Raw genomic sequence first — 14,392 nt, forward strand, 5'->3', positions numbered from 1 at the left:
TAATAATAATAATAATATGGAAGAAATCTCCACAAAACCCTCTTCTAATAATAATCATATGCTCACTAGTGACTGGTTCCCAGAGGTATTTCCTTGAGTTCTAATGAGAAGTAGTGACAAATGGAGTTCAATTGGATCTGTTGTAAGTAAGTAACTCACTGAAGACAATGGTTGATGGTTGCTCAGTTTCGTGAATTGGTTGAAGTTAAATATTAACACCGTTCGATACCGTCTCAGGGGTCTAGAGGTTAAGTGTTTGCGCTAGAGACTGATGGGTCCTAAGTTCAAATCTTGCGATGCGGGACCGTGGATTTGCACTGTTGAGGAGTCCCATAATAGGACGAAATGGCCGTCCAATGCTTTCAGGTTTTTCATGGTAGTCTAGCTTTGAATGACTCATGATTTCAACTATAAAATTATCAAAATCTTCACAAAACTTCACTTCTAATAATTTTTTGTCATTGTTTATTTTGTTTTTTTTTATTTTGTTGTTTTTTGTTTGTTCAAGGTTTTAATTTTTCAATTTCGGTTTCTTTTTTTCAGATTTTTTAAGTGTTTAGATAATACAGCATAATTTTGAGTAAATATCAAATTTCATGCTAGAAAAATAATCGAATGGATGCAATTTCAAAAAAAGAAAAATCTAGTGAATTTTCAGGAAATATCAAAGTAATGAGCACGTCAGTCATTAACGAGGCAGTCCGCATAGGATGCACATATATAAACAAGGGACTAATCTAATTCAGTCATAAATAAAAATGAGAACATACAAATAAACAACACCAAGTGTCTAACAATTAGATTTTTTACAATAAAGTAGAATTATGGGGCGTGTTACTTATATCCACATAAGTAGTATATAATGATGGTCGGGCGTTGAATATATTTCAGTAGTAGATCGATGATGAGAGAACGGAATGGGACAGAATTTGCATGAAAATTCATGAACAATAATAGAGACAATGGACTGCTATTTGCTGAAGGAACGGTCTAGATTGAGACAATTGTTTAATAGTTTGCAAATTAACTGTTTATTGTATGGTTGTCAGATTTTAGTGAGATATTCTGTAATTTTGTGCTCAAATACGTTCGATCGTACCCACTCGTGTTCTTGTTCACTACAAAATGATTGTTTTTTGAACCAGAGGATTATGGATTTAAAATCCTTCAATCAAAACATTATTACATAACATATTAACTAGAGTTTAATTATATTTTACATAACTCAATAAATATAATCTTGTTTAAGAAATGGAAGTCATGGAGCGTAATTTAGAGTCAGTGTGTGACACAACAAGTTTTTCAAAGTCAACCAATTGCTCCGAATGTAATGGCTTCTGTTTCAGTTGTTCCAGGTACACAGTTCATTCAATCTCAACCTCAAATCATTCCAACTCAATCTCAAACGGGCCGCCCATCTTTTCCATTGTTGTGACACAACTAATTTACTTAAATCAACGTGAAACAGGTTTCAAACAAGCTACTCAAATGTTAAACTTTTGTAGGACTTTACTTAAAAGCCTATTCATTCATACATAGAATGTCAAACAAAGCTTATAAATAAGAAATATCTTCAAGCTTTTAAATAATCAGAGATTGTTCACAATAGAAAAAAGCAAAAAATTACTATCTTAATACTTCATTTTTAATTGAATCTTGTTTGAAAAATGTGTTCAGGCTTACTATCAACTCACTACTATAATGATAAAATTATATTTAACAGATGAATTGATAATTCGATTTAAGTTAACTGCCATCGAAAACTTAGAAACACTGGACGGCCGTTTCGTGAAAGTATGGTACCCCTCCTTTATGATAATAAGGTTATTCCTATACACAGTGAAGGACTTAAAAAGATTCTATTCATTTCAGAAGCTATCTAGGAAAATATTCATGATTCCTTTAACTAGGTGTAAGTGCTATGACTGAAAAACCTGTCATAGCTATCAAACTGACAAAAAAATATTATTTATTTAAACCAATAACCTAACACAAATAACACTAAATTACTATAATTTTACATCCTCAGGTTGCTACTGTTCACTGTCTGTCTGTCAGTCATTGGCATAGTTATTATACTTATTCTATCCAATTTCTTTCAATATCAAATCGTATATAATATCAGATTTTCTCCTTGTTTCGTTGGATTTGAAAGTAAATGGTCGATAAGAATTGATCTGCACTTAAAAGGACCTGACATACATAACATTGATCATTACCCAGTGATTAATCAATTGTAAATATATCTCAGTCCTATAGGAGGTCAGTCGCTTCCCGGATAGCTCAGTGGTAATGTGTCTGACTGTGAGGCTGGGTGACACCGAATCGAATCCGTCAGGGAACATCAGTTCCCTCAAGATTACAGGAACAACTAGCTGACGAGTGCCAAGTAGTGCGAAACCTAGGTCCAGGGTATCCTATTAACTACCTCAAACCACCATCTTATCTCAACAAAGTCTACAAAAATTTGAGTCACCTAGACTGGTAGCCACATTGCAACTTGGTCTATAGGATTCGATCTGCACTAATAAGGACCTGAAATACATGACACTGATCACCGCCCAGTGATAGATCAATTGTACGTAACTAGTCTACTTAAGAACATTACACCTATTAACACCACACTCTTACTCGTCGACCGTTTGTAGATTCAATAAAGTGACAACAAAAATCAAGCCAATTTTCTCTACCTATTTTTAGTATACTTCATCTAACTCAGATTAAAACAAACTTATTCAATTCAATTAGTATTGTTTGTTTGAATCTTCCCATTGATGCTTTTAGGACTGCAACTGGTCAGTCTCTAATTGGCATATGTGCATACTGTGCGTATTGCCTCAATATAGTCTAAATTCACAAGCATGGTAAGAAAAGATGGATAGTGGCTAGCAGTGGAATCCAGGACGCGCGTGGATAACACGATGGCGTTTGAAGCGAAAGGTACTGGGTTCGAGTTCCAGAGTGAACATCAACTCTGAGATGCAGGTAGATCCAGCTGACGAGTTGCAAATAAGACGAAACGCGAGTCCTGGATTCCACTGCTAGTCACTATCCATTTTTGCTTATCAAACTTATTCAATGTTTTCAATATTGTTAAGAGTGAAAAAAAGAATCATTCAATAAATTTGAATATTCAATTGGAAATTAATTTCGATTCAGTTTATGCATGAATAATCACTTATGAATATTGATAAAGATACAATGCTATGTTACTATGTTATTGTTTAGTTTCTTTAATTATCTCTTTTACATTATCATTATCATCATCATCAACATTATCTATCCTTGTTTCAATGTAAAGAAAGAATAAGTTTTGACAAATTTGTCATCTTCTGTTTTCTTTCAAAAGTAACCATAATAAGGTGGATTCATTGAAGCAAAACTTACCGTGAATAAAATGCACACTATAAATGATAGTAATCTATGAATTGTATGCTTTTATTAAGTTATTCTATGTTGATTCTATTTGTCTATTTACAAACGATACTGATAAAATCTATTCTTGTAACAGATACCATTTTCTTAATATGCTCTTATAGAGATATATTCTCAGTGATAATGTTCATAGAGAGCTGAATATAGTTTAAGCTCCTTAAGAATTATCCATGTTCTCAGCTCTTGGAAAGTTATAATAAGCGTCATTATAAATGACGCTTTTAATGTATATTCACATGATTTGTAACTCTTTTTAGTTTCCAACCCGATTAAAAGTAGTGTAGTATGATTAGAAAACAAAGCGAATTGGCAGTCGTTCTGAATTAATGTACAGATATTGTTCCATATTTGATAGATTTTCAAATCCAAAAATTCCTGGTTAATAGACCTTGTCGACTAGATGGGCCACTATTCTTCAGGTTGTTCACTTGAGAACAGATGATTTCTTGCTTGAATAAATACCATAAGAGATGTGGATCTGGATTCTAGGATTGTTACAGTATTCAATAGTGTTTTGTACCGAATCAATCATTAACAATGTGGGATCTAGAACAAGTATGCAATAGTGCACGTTCTCAGGACTCATGTCAACACAGCGAAGTTAAATCAACAAGATAGGAAACACTGGTTGGGAAATTTTAACAAAACCAATAGCAATTTAAATGTAAGAGGTACCGATTAAACCAAATTATGGAGTAAGAAAAAGCTGCAAATCAATTATGTTTTACTAACAGTCAACGATGTTCAATGACTAAACTTGTTTATAGACTCACAATTACTATTCGGAGTTTTGAATTTACCTTAAAAATTCTAAATTATGGTTTAGAACAGAAATGTTTCCGGAAAAAAAGATACAGATATCGGTTTATAAAGGTGTTTAATTAAGCAAACAAATGAATCTCAATGATTTCACGCTTCAGCTATCATAATTACACAGTTTTTGGTACTAATATAGATCAAAGTTGTGGACTGTAAATATGTTCTCAGTTTATTTTTGCGTCATAAAATTCGATTACTGATTGACTAAAAAAAAACAAAATATTCATTATAAGCAAAGATGGATAGTGGATAGCAGTGGAATCTAGGACGCGGTTCTCGTCCTATTCAGGACTTGTCAGCTGGATGTGCCTGCATCTCAGAGTTGATGTTCACTCCAGAACTAGAGCCCAGTTTCGTTCGCTTCAATTTATTTATTTATTTACTTATTTAAACACATAAATATGAGTACAATGGGGGCCCAGATATGTATACGCCACACAAATTTCATTTGATTTGTGTGAGGGCTGGGATAGTGCCTAGGTCCCCAAACCAAAGCTGGTGGTTTTCTTACGGGGCCACACCCGGAGCCCTCGACCTAAAGGTCTGATCCACAAGGCAGTGGAGCATCCTGAGGAGATTCAGTCCCATGGTAGCCGGTGACCAACGATTGATTCATACGCCATTTTTTCCCTCAGATCTCATGTGCACCATTGGTTTGGAATCAGGGTTTTCCAACTCCCTTGGGTGAGCTTTCCGTATCCACCAACCCGGTTATAAAGCCGGACATTCGCTTTTCGTCCTCTAAATTTCTTAAACAACAAATTCGCCACGAGAAGGCTTCAAATGACAGCTACGTAGTCACCGCTAGCAACTATCCATCTTTGCTTATAAAAGCTTGTGACTTCAGGCAATATCAAGGCAGTCTGCACAAGATGCACATATGCCAACAAGGACTGATCAAGTGAGTTCCTAAACAACAATGGGAAGATACATGTATCAACACCAAGTGAAAATATTCATTAATTGTGATTTCATATTCGAACCCAACTTACATTAATTTGATTCGGCTAGTTAAATAGTTTCAAAAGCTGTCACATTCAAAGAATTATCCAAAAAAGATCTATTGTTTGACTATAACAGAAGAGTAGTTTCTATCTAAGTTAGCATTATTCACATACACTATAATGTTTAATTAACTCCACCTGTAGCTCCTACGGGGGCTACTGCCGGTCCCAAGCCCGGGTAAAGGAGGAGTGTTGGGCATGGGGTTAGCAACCCCATCCCGTAGAAAATCAACTCGCTAAAGAAACGCTAACCAGAAAATAATGGTTAATTATCATCTATCAAAAGATTTCTTCATTTGTTATCTAAAAAATACAATATTAGACAACAACACAAGTGTCTTTTCAGCATGTCTATATTATACCAGATAATTAAAACACAAACAATAAAGCTCTTCACTCAAAAAAAAATTAGATGGTGGGTTACACAGCACAAAAGAAAAGTAGATTATGTCTAAAACTGTCAAAATCAAATGAAATGATATGAAAATGGTAGATAAATTAAGACAAAAGAAACTTCACCTCCATCCTCTTTTTACCATTAGACCATCATTTGAAATCAAAGGGGATAAAATTTTAGGAAAAAATTTGAAAAAAGGTAGTTGATAAATAACAAAATTTAATCAAGACTATGTCAATTACTAGTTAGAGTTAATTGTAATAACAGACTAAAAGAAATAATTGATGTTACATACATTGCTACTATAGGTGTCGATTACAGATTCATGTCTTTACTTGTTTCTTAAATATGTATTTGTATTTGATACTATGAATGAAAAGCAGAATTTGATAAAGCCAATATCAGTGCTTACCTCTTCTGTTCAAAACAGGCTTAAACATGCATATATATCCGAGTTAAATCATGAATTGATCAATGTTAGACCACTAATGAGAACCTGGAAGCTCTGGATGGTCGATTCGTACCAGTATGGGACTCTTTGGCAATGGGCGTTTACGACTGCGCACGCGGGACTCGAACCCGGGACACTCAAGATCTAGACTACTGAGCCACCATACAATAGTGTTAATGTCTAGTTTCAACCAATCAACAACATTTTGCGACCAAAATCCATTGTCTTCGTTGTGTAATTGCCTCAAATCCGACGCCGATTTGCTCCATCGATCATGGCTTCTCGCTAGAGCTTCAAGAATACTTCTCTAAGCTAGTCACTAGTAAGCACATGGTAGTTATCAGTGTTCTGGCTCAGTGGTTCAGATGTAAATCGTTCACGCGCGAGACCGAAGGCCTTGTGTTCGAATCCCACATGCTGGATCGTGGATGCACGCCACTGAGAATCCCCATACTGGGACGAATTGGTTTTCAGCGGTGATCTAGCATTGATAGACTCACGACCTCAACCAAAGGCTTGACAATCTTTACAACCTCATACTGATATTCGATTTAGTTATCACAAAATTTTCCACAAAGTATCTTTATATCCATATGCTTAATTTTGCTTCGTTTGGAATGAGTTCCTGCAGTTTTAAAGAGACATTTTAGCCACTGAAGCGAGACATGTATCAAGTATAGTTGTATAATATTCTGAATGGACTGAGGTTGTAAATTAAAACTACTGAATATTTACTCACTGATCAGAAAGTCAAGTAATTATTACGAGATTTAAATGATCTGTTTTCTGTTTCTGATAACATCTTAGGGACGTACATAGAATCGTATACTGATATCAAATAGCTGTTTATGGACCTTGATTTTTCAACAGATTTGGTATTAATAATTGCTCATGATAAAAATCGTTATAAAATGAGCTAAGCTAGAAACTTTTTTTAATGAATAATAGTCCCATTTTCACTGATAACCCGCTTCGAGATAGACTTGCTGAACTTCAGATGAGAACATTTGATCTATGAAGTTAACCAGATTGGGACTGATGTACTGACTATAATCAACGTTTTTCTACAAGAAGATCTGATTTAAAAATCTAGATTATTGAGTCCTAAATTACTGGTTCAACAGTATTTTATCCATCAAGAGTTTTGAAATGATTTGTTTTAATTATATTTTTACTTACAGATCTATGCTGTTTATTAGTCTTAAGACAAAGTTCATCTGTTCAGTGCTTCGTAGTTTTTACTGATTCAGTGTTTGTTGCTCGTTAACTGATTTTATGGTGATTTCTCTGCTCCAGAAATTACATTTCAAACCGTTATGAAGTGTAAATTAGCTTAGATTGGTATATTTTAATTATAGCTATCAGTAGAGTTCAAGATGTAGACTTTGTCCTATTTAGTAGTAGTCATTTTTTGTACTTGCTTTTCAGTGTTTATCTTTACATTGACACTAGAGATCAGAGTTTATTATCTCAAACGAATAACTAGTTATCCATTGAGTTGTTTAGTGTAGATGGCAACTAACGTTTTCAACAGGGTTATAAAAATGTTGGTAATGGTTTTCAATTTAACATCGATCTGTAAAATTTTTCTTATTTTTTTCCATCGTCTATAAACTGGATCATTTTAATTGTTGGATTAAATAACTTCATTATCAGTCAGTATATTCAGTATTCAGGAATAGAATAAACAAGCAAAAAATTATGACGTAACAAACAGTATAAAATTTGATAAGAAACCTAAATGGGTGAATATGAATTTAGGAAATCATAATAACCATATTATTGCATACAAACAGTATTTAGAATGAAAAATTCACTTGGTATTGTTTTTTTTAATCTTCCCATTGATGTTTAGGACTACAACTGATCAGTCTCTAATTGGTATAGAGACTGACCAGTTGCAGTCCTAAACATCAATGGGAAGATTCAAACAAACAATATCAAGTGAATTTAAACTTCACCCCATTTTACACGCAAGTGGCTATCAGGACTCAGTAGCTGAGTGGATAACGCGATGGCGTTTGAAGCGAAAGGTACTGGGTTCGAGTTCCAGAGTGAACATCAATTGTGAGATGCAGGTAGATCCAGCTGACGAGTTGCAAATAAGACGAAACGCGTGTCCTGGATTCCACTGCTAGTCACTATCCATCTTTGCTTACAGTATTTAGAATGGTTTTTATACACTAAATTGGTAATGAAAATACATGAAAATATTTTTTGAATAATGCTGATAATGAATTTCAAATTTTATAACCATATGTGATGAAAAATAATCATTTAATGATGTACAATTGGTCTAACAGATTAGAAATTAAGAACGTTAATTGTATGCATAGATGACATTACGTGATTAATTGGAAACCAGCTATATCTTTTAGATCAAGGAAGAAATTGAAATTCATTTAGTATTGTTTACTTGAATCTTCTCATTGATGTTTAGGACTTAAATTGATTGATATATATATGTGCATCCTGTACGGATTGTATGGTTGTCCTAATTCACAAGTATTATAAACAAAGATGGATAGTGGCTAGCAGTGGAACCCAGGATGATCATTTCGTCCTATTTGAGACTTGTCAGATTGATGTATCTACATCTCACAATTTTGAGATGGTGAGCAACATCTCACAATTGATGTTCACTCTGGGACTCGAACCCAGTAACTTTCGCTTCAAATGCCATCTCGTTATCCACCTAGCTACTGAATCTTGATAGCCACTTGCTTGTGCAATGGGAAAAAACTGATCTAGAGAGGATTAGGTAAAGCCTGATATAAAACAAAGCAATCTTAATTCACGGCCAATAGACACAGGGTTTTACTGCAGACGAAACAAAATAAGACAAATTAAGGATTCTGATGTGACAGGTCCAAAACGACAAAATTAGGTCAGTATGAAAGTTAATCAGTATGATTTGATAAATATTTGTTTATATAATAAGTTTTTTTGACTAATACTCAGTTCAAAGTATTCATATCTGAATGCTAGTCTTACTGTAAATAAACCATATAAAAAATAGTGTACTCAAATATAATAATTTTAACAGTTGAGATCATGAATCATTTGAAGCTAGATCACCATGGAAAACCTAGCTGTACAGTGTTTATAGGCTCAGTGGTCTAGAGGTTAAGCACTCGCGTGCGAAACCGATGTGTCATGTGTTCGAATCCCGCGAGGTGCGATCGTGGATGTGCACAGCTAAGGAGTCCCACAATAAGACGAAACGGCCGTCAGGTGTTTCCAGGTTTTCAATGGTGATCTAGCTCCAAACGATTCATGATCTCAACTGTTAAAATTACTATAATATCCATAAAACCCCTTCTGATAGTTTGATTTTTTTCCCAGAATCAAACGAACTCATATTACCAGTTTTTGTGTTTTCACTACATGTCAAATTCGAGATTTTAGTATGAAACACAGATCGATTAAGTATTTAACAGATCTAATAGACACAGGCAAAACGGATTCACTCTTTACTGAATGTTAACACATTTAAAGAAGCTCATTCAATTTGTATGAGTAATTTCATCTTACTGAATACAGCAATGTAGGGATTATTTCAATTTCAGTCAGTAAGATTATTTCAGGTATAGCATTCATAAAAGTCTAAATATATGACCTTCAATTTCTGTTCAGCAGTTTGGTCAAATTTTAATGAATATTCATACAGTAATATAGTTATTCTTGATCAATTAGCTTTATTAAGTGACTTCAACCATATTATAACCTTAAAATGTTATTACTTCTCTATCTGTCAGTAATTCTGATATTATCTGACCGACTAACATAACAGAATGTCCTTTTTTTATGCCCCGATAAGGATAATGAATGGTAACTTTGGGATCTATTTATGAACCAATACTATGCATATATTTTTTAACGCATGATTGCTAAATAACCAAACTATTCATATTCATGTCCCCCTCATTATGAGCTTCATTTTGACATATGAACTATTGTCATACGATTTACCATTCTTGAATCATGCCTTGTCTATTATTTAATATCTCCCCTATTTACAGCCACATTTAGCTAAATCTTGTACAAATGTTATTTTCTATTTTATGGTACAATGTGGTCAGTTTGTTTGGTATATAAACCCAGTATCCTTGATGTATAATGATTCATGCCGCAGAGGCTTTTCTGGACTTAACTGGCTGGTCTGGGCAGAAATCAAGACCGATAAGTACTCTGGACTTCTCGTACGGGTTTCATGTGTCACTGGTCCGATCGATAATTCGCTGTTCTCTAATTGGTGGCATCGTCACGTTATACATTACTAGGGTATTCACTCAGCCACAAGTTAAAACACTTTTCTTCATATGTTGTTCATTTTACATGAACATTTGTCAAAGTATTCATAAGTTTTTAAGTGAAAGATTGTATTATTATAATCGATATATCAAAACGTGTTCTACTTTCTCTGTAACCTCATGTTTATCAATCATTAATTATTACAATGAACATTTTGCTGGTCTGTACTTCTTTCCCAAGGTATCTAAAGTCATTTTTGTACTTCATTTTAGTACATATGCTAGTTTCTGGAACTGACTCCAGTTCGATTGAACATTGGTAAGTAATTAGTATTATTTTTGATAAATTGCATAAACTTGCATACAGCACTGGATCATGACAAATTCATCATTAAAACAGGAATAATTCTATCAAGTTATAAGTTAAATATACTATACTATATAGAGCAATGAACTTGAATCTGAAAAAGTATTTGTAATCCTGAGGATACTAATGATCTGTCAGAGTTTAAAATATTTTTTTACCCTAATTCACCGTTGACAGACAGGTCGAAAAAAGTATAGTAGACACTACACACAAAGATGTTTGTAACTAGTATGTATCTGAACGTGACGTCGAAATTACAACAAACGTGGAGATTTCCAGTGCATCGTAAGCACAGAGTTGGCAGAACACTTGTAGACCAGACGAGAATATATTTCAGATGATAGAAATCAGAGATATATAAAAATGGACAATTGAAAGCTACGTATATATATTGTGTAGATACTTTGTTATTTACAAAAAAAACATACATTCCTCTTAAATTCACTTGGTGTTGTTTACTTATATCTTCCCATTGTTATTTAGGACTACAATCGATCAGTCCCTTGTTAGCATATGTATTCTGTGCGGATTGCCTCGATATTGCCTGAAGTCACAAACTTTACAAGCAAAGATGGACAGTGACTAGCAGTGGAATCCAAGATTCGCGTTTCATCCTATTTACCAACAAGAGACTGATCTATTGCAGTCCTAAATAACAATGGGAAGATACAAGTAAACCACAACAAGTGAATATAACTTCACCCCATTGCACAAGCAGGTGGCTATCAGGACTCAGTAGCTAAGTGGATTATGCGATATCGTTTGAAGCGAACGGTACTAGATTCGAGTTGTGGAGTGAATATCAAATTTGAGATGCAGACACGTCCAGCTAACGAGCCACAAATTAGACAAAATGTGTGTTCAGGATTCCACTGCTTACCACTATCCTTCCTACACATTCCTCTTGCCTATTGTCTTGTTTTACAATAAATTGTCTCTGAATCAGATAACTTTTATTTAATCATTTGACATAGTTGGTGATTTTTTTCTTTTTGGGTAAATGTTAGGTAAATGATATGATTGATGTCTCAGTTACCGAAACATTTCATTCACATCTTTTAATTTTAAACGATATGTTAAGTCAATAATGTGGTATACTCTCAATTTCTGAGATACAATGATACACCTAGCTGAAAACGTTTGGCGGTAAAAGACACATATATAAACACATATTGATATTAAATATCCGGTCTTTTGCCTTTCAATCAAATATCTTTTACCTTTTCTATTTTATTTCTTACTATGTCCTCTTAATAAGAAACAGTGATTAATACCTTACAAATAGCGGCTCAGTAGGTAAAACATTGAATTCTTAACTATTATATTACAGATACATAATTTTCTTCATTTAGTTGGATTTGGTCAACTCGGTAGTGTCTATAGCCTTAACATGCAATCCAGAACCTTCAGGGATTTACTTGGCTGTATAAAAATTAGACTGTAGTCTAACAAGTGGCCAATTATAAATGACAATTATAGAAACAATAGAATCACATCATAAACTTTGAGAAGATAACTATAAACTGCAAAGCTCCCATATGATGTATAAAAACTAGATACAGGACTAAAATGTTTTTTCATGAAAGTATTTCAATGCAATCTAGTCATTTCAAATGCTGAGAAAGGCATGAGCTATAAATGTGTAATTAAGTCGTAGCATGCAAAGTTAGAAAAAAAGCCCTGCTTTATTATTGGTGAATTAAAATGGATTTCACTTGTATAAAACCTCTAAATTACAACTAAGCACACTGAAGAATATGATCATTAAAGGTTAAATGAAGTGTACAGTATATAAATACTTGTAACAGCATAAATTGACAGGTAATTTGTAATCCTCCTACTTCAATTATATCTAAGAAGGTATTTCATTAATGACAGTTAATATACGTTTTCTGTCTTGAAAGTTCTTGATTAAATTTGGCATTTATTTTTCATCTCAATGGTTGAGATCATCAGCCAATTGCAGTTAGACCACCATGGAAAACGTGATAGCACTGGACGGCCGTTTCGTCCTATTGTAGGACTCCTGAGCAGTGCGCATCCACGATCCCGCCACGCGAGTGTCTAACCTCCAGACCACTGAGCCGACATTCCACCGTGTTAATGTCCAACTTCAACCGATTCATTAAAGTACAAAAGGATATAAGAAGCATATTCTCAAAGATGAAGTAAACCCTAATGATATTTGATCAAAATGACAATGAAAGTTACATAACTATACTATTCAACTTAGAGACAGTTTAACGAAGCCCAAAACATCTATCTGAGCTAATAATCTTCTACAACATTTTGAACATACTAGAGCATATTATAATGAATGAAACTTGTTTAGCTAATCTCTGATACAGCTTAGCAAAAATATTTCTTATTCTTTATATGTGAAAATTATATTTGAAATAATCTCAGAGATTGAAATTTAAATAATTCCAACGTTTCGTCCAGCTAACTTGTTTGAACTTCTTCGGGGTAACAATCAAAATGAATATCATCAAAGAAATATATAGTGTTTTCTAACAATCATATCAAAATCTATACTACATTAAACCAATCATATTTGGATGTTCAATTTTTTTCGTAAACAGCATAATATGAATCATAGTTGAAAGCGTGAGTCAAATGAAGCTAGACCACCATGGAAAACATGTAAGCAGTGGATGGCTGTTTCGTCCTATTGTGGGACTCCTCAGCAGTGCGCATCCACGATCCCGCACTCGCGAGATTCGAACTCAAGGCCTACCAGTTTCACGCCAGAGCACTTAACCGATAGACCACTGAGCCGGCCTTCATCCAACGGTGTTAATGTCTAACTTCAACTGATCCACGAAGTTGAGCAACCGTTCACCAATTGTCTTCAGTGAGTTGATATCTCACAACAGACATGGTTTGAACTCCACTGGTCACTGCTTCTTACTAGAACTCATGGATTTACCTCTCCAAGTCAGTTAAATGAGAATCAAGTGAAAAGTTTAGGATGTGAAATTAAAGAAGACTGAATGAATTATGTGTGTGTGCATGTATGTGTAAGAATGAGTTATTAATGAATGATATTCGGTGTTGATATTTTTGCTATATGAAGTAAAAATAACAATGCATTTTCATACCGATTGCGCTTCATTCTTGTTCTTTCCTTATCGATCTTCTGTCAAAACACATTCTATACCTAACCATCACCATATACTACTTATGTGGATATAAGTAACCCACACCACAATATCACATTATAATTGACTATAATTTATCCAAGATACTCATTAAAAACACACGCACACACACACAAATCAGAGTTTCACTCTTTCCTCCTTTATTGTAATCTGATAACATTCACTCTATTAAATATTTTTGGATTCAGTGTATAGTAACAACTAAAGTGTGTCCTATACCATTCATCAGATATTTGTCTAGGTAAAAGTATATTGAAAGTATTTGTAATATCCAAGGTATTCTACAAATTATCCTACTTTTGAAGATTCTTTCAACGTTTAATTATCTTTCATTTGAATCTGTTCAATTAGAATACGGATTATGATTTATGAAGTTTATACTTTATAACAGATAGTACAGTAAATTACTATTCACGATGATTATTATTATTATTACTATCTAGGTGTATTGGTTAAACATTATACTGAAGTAATTCATAGTGTACATGTACGTTTGTCATTACTA

At 33.8% G+C, this 14,392-nt stretch overlaps 1 non-coding gene across 1 annotated transcript; it reads left to right on the plus strand.

Moving 5' to 3' along the window:
* The first annotated feature begins 8,097 nt into the window (after window positions 1-8,097).
* On the plus strand, window positions 8,098-8,164 carry Smp_tRNA_01124_Gln_TTG.1.1. The gene has a single exon. It is a non-coding gene (tRNA).
* The last annotated feature ends 6,228 nt before the right edge of the window (window positions 8,165-14,392 follow it).

Source organism: Schistosoma mansoni (assembly GCF_000237925.1).
Source record: "Schistosoma mansoni, WGS project CABG00000000 data, chromosome 1 unplaced supercontig 0034, strain Puerto Rico, whole genome shotgun sequence".
In the NCBI taxonomy this organism is placed as follows: domain Eukaryota; kingdom Metazoa; phylum Platyhelminthes; class Trematoda; order Strigeidida; family Schistosomatidae; genus Schistosoma; species Schistosoma mansoni.